We start from the raw sequence: 10,744 nt of genomic DNA on the forward strand, positions 1-10,744 counted from the left end.
ATGCCTGCTAATGGTCTCTAGACCACACCTTAAGGAATGTTGTGTTAGAGGATAAATAATTCTTCTTGAAGAAAAACATTCTGAGAATGTGGGTAATTGAAGCACTTACCTAAGAAAATTCTTCCACATTGCATTACCTCAATTTCAAAAATAATGCTTTTGGCCAGGCGCAGTTGCTCCTGCCTGTAATCCCAGCACTTTGGGAGGCTGAGGCAGGAGGATCAGGAGGTCAAGAGATTGAGACCATCCTGACCAATATGGTGAAACCCCGTGTCTACTAAAAATACAAAAATTAGCTGGACGTGGTGGCACGTGCCTGTAGTCCCAGCTACTTGGGAGACTGAGGTAGGAGAATTGCTTGAACCTGGGAGGCAGAGATTGCAGTGAGCCGAGACTGCGCGATTGCATTCCAGCCTGGCGACAGAGCAAGACTCCATTAAAAAAAAATGCTGTCAAAGAAGTGTATGTTTAGTCCTTTATTCCTTTCTAGGCTTTCATACTGTAAACATGGACACGTGGTGTTTAACATAGAGCTGGTATAGTTTGTGTAGCCAGAACAGGAAATACCTAGCTTAAAACACACCCCTTGATTGCAGCATGTTTGAGACTGACTTGGTATAATGGGTCTAGCTTTTCAGAGGATAACTCTTAGCTCAGTTATGTAAGTGGGTCACTTTATAAAAGGCTTATAATTCAAATTTTTGTCAAAAGAAAAATTCAAAAGTTACCTTTCTATTTTATTTCTTTATACATTAACAATAGAGTTCATACATTGAAGAGTCGTTTTAGAAAAAGCAGAATAAGTAGTCAAATATTAGATAATAACCCACAGAAAAAGTTTTAAGGAGTCTGGATTTTGGCTTGAATGATATTAATTAGAGGTTTCTCTTGTACTGCTGGGCTTGACAGATTAAAAGGTGGTTGATTCTGCCCCATCAATATTGCTTGCATCCATCCACCTCTCTCTGTCCCTACCTCTCTAACCCCTGCCACCCTTGGTTCTCTGACCCATCCAAGCCCTTCCCTAACTCCGGACCTTTGTACAAGCTGTTCCCTTTGCCTGGCAGTCTCTTCCCACAATTTGCACCTGGCTAAATCCTGTCTCTCATTTAGATCTATGCTTAAATGCCACATCCTTAGAGAGAGCCTTCAAATCTAACTTATGTCTCTCCTGTTTTTCTCCTCATGGGCATATGCTTCTCTCTGAGCACTTGTCTCAGTCTGAATGTGGATCCATGAACTTATTGGTTTAATTTCTTCCTCTCCCACCAGTCCAGTTGAAAGAGGAGATTATGGCTGTGTGGTTCATCACTGTATCCCCAGTGTCTAGCATAGCACATGGTACTGACTGAATAAAAATAAATTTGTAATTACCCAGTGTATAAGTTATCTACTTTTGGATAATGAACGAATGCAATGTATTAGTCCATTCCCACAATGCTATAAAGAACTACCAGAGGCTGGGTAATTTATAAAGAAAAGAGGTTTAATTGGCTCACATTTCCACAGGCTATACAGGAAGCATGGCTGGGGAGGCCTCAGGAAACTTTCACTTCTGGTGGAAGGGGAAGCAGGCATATCTTACATGGCCAGAGCAGGTGGAAGAGAAAGAAGGGGGAGGTGCTATACACTTTTAAACAACCAGGTCTTAGGAGAACTCTCTTTCTATCAGGAGAACCACAAGGAGGAAATCTGCCCTCTTGATTCAATCACCTCCTACCAGGCTCCTCCTGGAGGATTACACTGAGGATTACAATTCAACATGAGATTTGGGCAGGGACACAAACTATATCATGCACAAACTTAGACATTTACTTGAAACAACAAGCAGTTTTTATCCTGCAGTTTCAGTGAGCCAAGAATTTGAAGTGGCTTGTCTGGGTGGTTCTGGTTCAGGGTTTCATATTAAGTCACAGTAAAGGTGTCCGCCAGGGTTGCCATAATTTGACCATGGAGTAGGGTTGATGGATCTGTTTCCAAGAGGGTTCACTCACAAGCCTGTTTGCTGGAGGCCTCCATTCCATGCCACTTAAACTCCTCTATAGGGCTGCTTGAGTGTTCTCACATCATGGCCACTGGTATCTCCCAGAACACCTGACCAAATGAAAGACAGAGTAAGGAGGAGGCCACAATACCCTTTATGTTCCAATTTCAAATAATCAAATCCTGTCACTTTAACAACATCCTATTTGTTAAAAACAAGTCACTAAGTAATGCCACACATAAAGGAAGAGGAAATTGGCTTCATCTTTTGAAAGGAGGACTATCAAAGAATTTGTGGACATATTTGAAAACCACCACAGCTCTTCATCTGGCCACAAATTATTTATATTACCTTGACATGAAAAATACCATAAACTCTTCCTACTGCTCCCCAACTCCCAAACTCACATTCATTTACATTATCAATTCAAAATCCAGGATGTTGACTTCAAAATCAGGTCCAAATGTGAATGAGGCTCTTTGCGTGTAGTGCCTTAGGTACAGCTTTACTATACTGTTCCTCTCAACCTAAAGACACATGAACTGAAGAAACAAGCTATCTACTCCTCCGTAGGCAACTTACAATGGTGGGTAAGCCTAGCATAACCACAGTAGACAAACTTTTTAAAAAAGGATTTTAAGGTGGGGTGCTGTGGCTCTTGCCTGTAATCCCAGCACTTTGGGAGGCTGAAGTGGCGAATCACGAGCAGGAGTTTGAGACCAGTCTGACCAGCATGATGAAACCCCGTTCCTACTAAAAATACAAAAATTAGCTGGGGGTGGTGGTGTACGGCTGTAATCCCAGCTACTCAGAAGGCTTAGGCAGGAGAATACCTTGAACCCAGGAGGCGGAGGTTGCAATGAGCTGAGATGCACCCCTGCACTCCAGCCTGGGCGACAGAGCAAAACTCCAAAACATTTTAAAAGGAAAAATGTAAGATAGAAGTAATCAGTTCATAGTAATACTTTTCTTATTTTTATTTCACTAGCTTTAGTGGTACAAGTGATTTTTGGTTACATGGATAAATGTATAATAGTGAAGTCTAGGAATTTAGTACATCCATCATCTGGGTAGAATACATTGTACCCAATAGGTAGGTGTTTCATCCTGCATCCCCCTCTCATTGTCCCCCTTTCTGAGTCTCCAGTGTGCATCATACCACCCTTCATGCCTTTGTGTACCCATCACTTAGTTCCTACTTATAAGTGAGAACATGCAGTATTTGGTTTTCGATTCTTGAGCTAATTTGCTTAAAATAATGACCTCCAGTTACACTTGAGTTGCTGCAAGACATTATTTGTTATTTATTATGGCCGAGTAGTATTCCACGACATATCTATACCACATTTTCTTTATCCATTCATCAGTTGATGGGCACTTAGGTTGATTCCATATTTTGTTGTATGAATTGTGCTGCAGTAAACATCCACATACAGGTGCCTTTTTGATACAGTGACTTCTTTTCTCTTGAGTAGATATCCAGTCATGGGATTGCTGGATTGAATGGAAGACCTACTTTTAGTTTGTTGAGAAATCTGCATACTGCTTTCCATAGAGATTGTATTAATTTAAATTCCCAGGAGCAGACTGTAAGCACTATTTTTTTTCTCTACCACATTTACAACAACTATTATTTTTTGACTTTTTAATAATTGCCATTCTGGCAGGGTAAGATGTTATCACATTGTGGTTTTAATTTGCATTTCCTTGATGATTTGTGATGTTGAGCATTTTCATGTATGTTTGTTGGCCATTTCCATATCTTTAGAGATAATATCTTTTAAGAAATTACTATTCATATCCTTCATTCACTTTTTAATGAGATTTTTTTTTTCCTTGGGGATTTGTTTGAGTTTCTTGTAGATTCTGGATATTAATCCTTTGTCAGATGCATAATTTGCAAATATTTTCTTCCATTCTATAGGTTGTCCATTTACTCTGCAAATGATTTCTTTTGCTATGCAGAAACTTTTTCACTAAATTAGGTGTCAGTATTTATTTTTGTTTTTGTTGCATTTGCTTTTGAGATCTTAGTTATAAATTCTTTGGCTAGGCTAGTGTCCGGCAGAGTGTTTCTTAGGTTTTCTTCTAGAATTTTTGGCTTCAGGTCTTAGATTTAAGTCTTTAATACATCTTGAGTTAATTTTCATATATGATGATATATAGATATCCAGTTTCATTCTTCTAGGCTTGCCTATTTTCCCAGCACCATGTACTGAATAGGGTGTTCTTTTCTCCATTTCAGTTTCTGTATGCTTTGTCAAAAATCAGTTACTTGTAAATATTTGGCTTTATTTCTTGGTTCTCTATTACGTTCCATCAGTCTGTGTGCTTACTTTTATACTAGTACCATGCTATTTTGGTTACTATATTCTTGCAGTGTAATTTGAAGTCAGATAATGTTATGTCTCCAGATTTGTTTATTTTGGTTAGTGTTGCTTTAGCTATGTGGGCTGTTTTTTGGTTCCATATAAATTTTAGGATCGTTCTTTCTAGTTCTGTGAAAAATGATGATGGCATTTTGATGGGAATTACATTTAATCTCTAGATTGTTTTGGGCAGTATGGTCATTTTTATGATATTGATTCTTCCAATCCATGAACATGGGATGTATTTCCATTTGTTTTAACAGCTACAGTTTCTTTCAGCACTGTTTTTTAGTTCTCCTTGTAGATCTCTTGCACCTCTTTGGTTAAGTATATTCCTAGCTATTGTATTTACCTATTTATTAATTTATTAATTTATTAGCCATGGTAAAATTAATTGAGTTCTTGATTTGATTCTCAGCTTGGTTTTTGTTGTATTATAGCAGTGCTACTGATTTGTGGACATTGATTTTGTAACCTGAGACTTTACTGAAATAATTAATCAGATCTAGGAGTCTTTTGAAGCAGTGTTTAGGGTTTTCTAGGTATAAAGTCATATCATCAGCAAACAGTGATAGTTTGACTTCCTCTTTTCCAATTTGATTGCTCTTTCTTTTGTCTGATTGCTCTGGCTAGGACTTACAGTACTACATTGAATGGGCATACTTGTCTTGTTCAGTTCTTAAGGGGAATGCTTTCAATCTTTCAATTTTATCTCATTCAGTATGATGTTGGCTGTGGAGTTGTCATATATAGCTTTTTTTTTTTTTTTTTTTTTTGAGATATGTCCTTCTATGCTTAGCTTGTTGAGCATAAAGGGATGCTGGATTTTTAAAAAGTTTCTTCCTTTCAACATATATGAAACCAAGCATCCCTGGCTGCTGCAGGAGATAACAGACAGGTATAGTTAAGAAAAAACTTTATTTTAAGCAGGGAGAATGACAACATAGAACTTAACAGCTATATTGTGGTCTGAATTCTGCTTGAGATGCTGGATTTTATCAGATACTTTTTCTGTGTCTACTGAGATGATCATATGATTTTTATTTTAATTCTCTTGATGTGATGAATCACATTTATTGACTTGCATACATTGAAAGATCCCTGCATCCCTGGGATGAAGCTCACTGGATCACGGTGAATTTATTTTTATTTTTTGACGTGCTGTTAGATTTGGTTTGCTAGTATTTCTTTGAGAATTTTTGCATTTGTATTTATTATGAATATTGGCCAGCAGTTTTCTTTTTTAATGTACTTTCCTGGCTCTGGTATCAGGGTCATAGTGACTTCATAGAATGAGTTAGGGAGGATTCCCTCCTTCCCAATCTTTTGGAATCATGCCAGTAGAACTGGTACCAATTCTTCTTTGAATGCTTGGTAGAATTTGGTTGTGAATCCATCTGGCCCTGGATTTTTCTTTGTTGGCAGTTTTTAAAATTACTCATTCAATTTCACTGCTTGTCATTGCTCTGTTCAGGATTTATGTTTCTTTCTGATTCAAGCTAGGGGAGTTGTATATTTTCAGGAATTTATCCATTTCCTTTAGATTTTTTAGTTTGTGTTCATAGAGGTGTTGGTACTAGTCTTGAATGATCTTCTGTTTTTCTGTAGAGTCAGTTGTATTGTTTCCATTTTCATTTCTAATTGAACTTATTTGAATCTTCTCTCTTTTCTTGGTGAATCTAGTAGTGGTCTATCAATTTTGTTTATCTTTTCAAACAACCAGCCTTTTGTTTCATTAATCTTTTGCATTTCTTTTTGTTTCAATTTCATTTAGTTCTGCTCTGATCTTTGTTATTTCTTTTCATCTGCGTAACTTTCCTCTAGAGAGTTAATATGATCTTTTGGGGGTGCTATAGATCCCTGTTTTTTCATATCGCCAGGATTGTTTTTCTGGTTCTTTTTCATTTGGGTAAACTATTTCTTCTAATTATTTTGTATTTATTTTTTATTTGACAGGTTTATTAAAATATTTTTTTTCCCTTGAAGATGTGATTTTAATGTTCATAGTTTATTGTCACCTAGCTTCAGCTCTGGGTGCATTCAATGGTGAAGGGAGTATAAATTCCTTGATTACAGAGAGTCTTTTTGCAACAGGTTTCTCAGATGTTGGTTGTAGTAGCAATGTGCTGGGTATGTGAGCAGGTTCACTGTTTCCTGTGGGGCTGGAATGGCAGAGGTCTCATGAAGTTTCTCTTGTTCCCCAGTGGTGTCCACTATTTTGTGTGTGTGTGTCTGTGAGACAGGGTCTTGCTGTTACTCAGGCAGTGCAGTGACATGATCATAGCTCATTGCAGCCTTGAGTTTCCAGGATCAAGTGACCCTTTCACCTCAGTCTCTTGAGTAGCTACGACAGGCATGCACTGCCATGCCTGGCTAATTTTGATATTTTTTGTAGAGATGCGGTTTCACCATGTTTCCCAGGCTGGTTTCTTTTGTCTCATGGGCTGCTCTCTTAATGTGGTGCACTCTGCCTAGGAGTAGCAGCCCCTGAGGGCCAGACTACTATGAATACTGCTGCTCCTCTGTGTCTAGCCACCTACTAGGGCTGCCACACTCCAGGTGCTGAGGAATGTGCTATGACCTGTCCTCTAGTCTCCCAGTAGCCAGTACAAGTACCAGCTCTGATGAGAGTGGGAGGAGAGAGACAAAGACTCTGAAGTTTCCTTGGTTATAAAACTAGCCTTAGTGTGTTAGCTTCCTCAAATGTCAGCTGTAGGAGTGTTGTACTTGGGCACATGGACAGACTCAACACCTCCTGGTTAGCTAGGGTGATGTAGGTAATGATGATAGCTGAGGTTGTGCAAAAGTTTTCTCTTTCCTAGAATTATGGTGTGGTTCCTGCAGATGTTGAAATGTCTGTGCTGGTTGGCCTTCAGCTAGGAGGTGGCGCTTGCAAAAGCGACAGCTGTGGTGGTAGTGGTGGAATTTGTGCTTGCCTTATGTTACTCAGGGGAGATACTCTAATTCCTCAAGTGCCTCTGGTGCCTTTGGGGCCATGGACCTCCGAAAACTTTCCGTCCTTTGTGTTAAGCTACCACAGTGGGTAGAGGTGCAAAGCTGGGTGTGGGCCGGATCGGGCAAGTTTAAGGTCTGGCTTTCCAAGTGAAGGCACACACAGCAGCACAGTGGGGATTTGAGGGCTGTCTGGCTGCTGGGGTAATGTTCCAGGGCGGAGTGCAGCTGCCTCTGCTGTACAGCAGAGTCTGTGTGGGGAGTAGGGAGTAGCACTAAGCAGTAAACAGTAAGCCCCACCCAACTAATTGGCAAGGTGACTCTCATACCTGAAGTGTTCCACTAGTAGCAGCTAGCTAGGTTTCAGGCAGTCTGTGTTCAGAACTCAAAACTGCCACAGAGACCTCGGCTTTCAGGCCATGCCCTTCCTTTCTACCCATGAAGTAGGGGCATCCAACTCTGGCACCTATGGTTATAGTGCACTTCCCACTCACCCCTTAGTTCTGGCCAGTGGGGTTTGTCTTCACTCAAGATTGTATCACACATTTCAGTTGGGAACTTCTTTCAACCTGCAACTGCAGCCTGAATTAGCTGGCAGGCTTCTGTGAGGTCCCCTGTTAGGTAGGGTTATGAATTGGTATGTAGCAATAGTGAAATCAAAGTGGGTACAAGTTGGCAGATTTCTTTCTTTTTTTTCTCTTTCTTTCTCTCTCTTTCTTTGTTTTTTTTTTTTTTTTTTTTTTTTTTTTTTTTTTTTTTGTTGTTGTTGTTGTTGTTGTTGTTGTTTTTCTTTAACATTTACTGGTTTATTTAAAGGATGTTACAAAGGATACAGATGAAGAGATGTGTAGATCAAGTTATGGGGGAGCTGTGTGAAGCTTCCATGCTGTGATGGTTAATACTGAGTGTCAACTTGATTGAATTGAAGGATGCAAAGTATTGTTCCTGGGCGGGGCTGTGAGAGTGTGGCCAAAGGAGATTAACAGTTGAGTCAATGGGCTGGGGAAGGCAGACCCACCCTTAATCTGGTGGGCACAATCTAATCAGCTGCCAGCAAATGTAAAGCAGGCAGAAAAATGTGAAAAGGAGAGACTGGTCTAGCCTCCCAGCCTATGTCTTTCTCCCGTGCTGGATGCTTCCTTCCCTAGAATGTCGGACTACAAGTTCTTCAGTTTTGAGACTTGAACTGGCTCTCCTTGTCCTCAAGCATGCAGACAACCTATTGCGGAACTTTGTGATCATGTAAGTTAATACTTAATAAACTCCCATATATAAAGGGAGTTTTATATAGACAAAACCGATAGGATATATATATATATGTGTGTGTGTGTGTGTGTGTGAGTTTATTAAGTATTAACTTACATATATATCTCCTATTAGTTTATATATATATCTTTCTTATTAGTTCTGTTCCTTTAGAGAACGTTGACTAATACACATGTCTTCCTTGGGCATGCCACCCTCTAGGAATCTCCATGTGTTCAGCTACCTGGACGCCCCCTGACCCCAGTCCTCTTGGGTTTTTAGGAATTTTCATGACCTCAGCTTGTTCCTTCATCTGAGGTATAGAGCAGGACCCTCTTTGGAGAGGCTCTTAAGATCCACAGTGAGAAAGGGGAGGGTGTGAAAGGGTAGAGTCCTGCCTTGGGTCAGGTGAAAGGAGGGCAAGAGTGGGTCAGAGACTCTCTTTCACGAAGGCTGCCTCTGAGGCCTAACACTCCCAACATTATAACAAAAGACAGTAACAAGGGCTAAGAGTTGTTAGCCAGGAGCCATGGATGAAACATAGATAGATATAAAACATGTATGCATATATACATATTCATATATACATAGGAAAACATACCCGTTTTCATATGTATGTGTATATGTTTTCCTCCATAAATGTGTGTATATGTGTGTGTATAAAATAGCATCACAGGCCACCCCCTGGTTTTTGACCATAGATTCTTTATATCAAAAAAATACACACAGTCATTAGTAACTAGTCCATCTAGTCATAGTGTCTCCCAGTATGAGGCCATTCAGGTTTGTAGGCTTCCTTTCAATCTTGTCAGGTTCTAAAAGCAAGAGTGATCCTTGCAAACATGTAGCTTTACCCTTTCAGGCATGAGGAATAATTGAGCTAGGAGACAATGTTATCTCTTGTTCTGGGACTCTTTAGAGTTATTAATGTAATATTGGATTTTCCTCAATTTATAACCTATTTATTCATTTCTTTACCCTTAAATATTATTCCTCTTTTTCTCTATTTGTCATTTATTTTTGTCCAAACCTTTTCACCTTAGGAAGGGATATTAGGTTCAGCCACCACGGTATCCAGGTTGCTGGTAGCAATACTAGTCTAACAAGTGCCTCCCCCCGAGTCCATTCCATTCATACAGAATAGTGTTACATAGCTTTCAAACTACTGAGCCATTTTTACCACCAAACAGTAGAGCTGTATTTATTCTTAACCCCAGTTTTGCCAGATGAGGTGAAGGTGCAATCTGCTTCCATCAGACCTTTAGGAATTCTGACTAAGTTTAGAAACACAGGGACAGTTTCCTTCCTAGAAATCTCTGCTTCCAGTACTTATAGTTGCAGCCTTGGTGCTGAGACCACTTTATCAAATAAGGGAGAAAAAAAAATTTTGAGGTAAGTTGAAGAAGAAAGAAAAAGCATTGTTATCATACCAGTTTACTCTGCCCTTGGCAAGAATTGCATAGCCATAGCAACACTTTTCCTGCCCCAGATCAAGCAGAAAAACAGAGAAAGATCTAGTAGGGAAAATTCTTTAATCCCACTCACGTTGAGTGTGAGCACACACTTGTGAAGGTGTGTAAACCAGCCCTTTATGCTTTCATCTCCCAGTTTTAGACAACCAATGTTTCAGAGGCCTGTTCTATTTCCCTATCAAACTATTGTCCTAAGGAGGATTCTCTCTGCTTGTTTTTGGACATTATGGGTGGCACAGTGTGTTCCCTGGCATGGAGAAAGGAAACGGCCATCCAAATCTATGCAATAACTTCTGTTCTGTGTGTGTGGCTTTTTTAATGGCACAGTGAGCATCTTCATCTTTCAATGGGTAAGCAAAGCCAACTGCAGAGTCAGCATCTATTCACGTCAAAACCCATTTGTAACCCCTGCAGTGCTATCAGCATCAGTCTCACTTGCCAGCTGTGTCCAGGGCTTTCCCACTAGGGAATCTGAGTTTAGAAATTCTTCATTAGGAGTCAAGTCTTGAGAATAATTCTCCATGGCTCTTGGCTCCCTCTTCTATCCTTATTTTCAGCCTCTGAGCCGTTGCTGCTTTTTCATGAAAGGTGACACATATTCGCAGCTGAGTAGTGTGTTGCAGCTTACTTCCTCTTATCGAAGTTTTAGGGTTGAAAGTCCTCTTTTTATTTTGTACTCTCTTTCAGTTCTCTGACAATATGATATATATAAAAGATATATA

General features: G+C 39.7%; 1 non-coding gene across 1 annotated transcript; it reads right to left on the minus strand.

The window, feature by feature from the left end:
• Nucleotides 1-5,204: 5,204 nt before the first annotated feature.
• Nucleotides 5,205-5,335, minus strand: LOC120365732 (small nucleolar RNA SNORA63). The gene has a single exon (XR_005580600.1). It is a non-coding gene; the product is annotated as a small nucleolar RNA SNORA63 (small nucleolar RNA).
• Nucleotides 5,336-10,744: the final 5,409 nt, after the last annotated feature.

Source organism: Saimiri boliviensis, chromosome 1 (genome assembly GCF_048565385.1).
Source record: "Saimiri boliviensis isolate mSaiBol1 chromosome 1, mSaiBol1.pri, whole genome shotgun sequence".
Lineage (NCBI taxonomy): Eukaryota > Metazoa > Chordata > Mammalia > Primates > Cebidae > Saimiri > Saimiri boliviensis.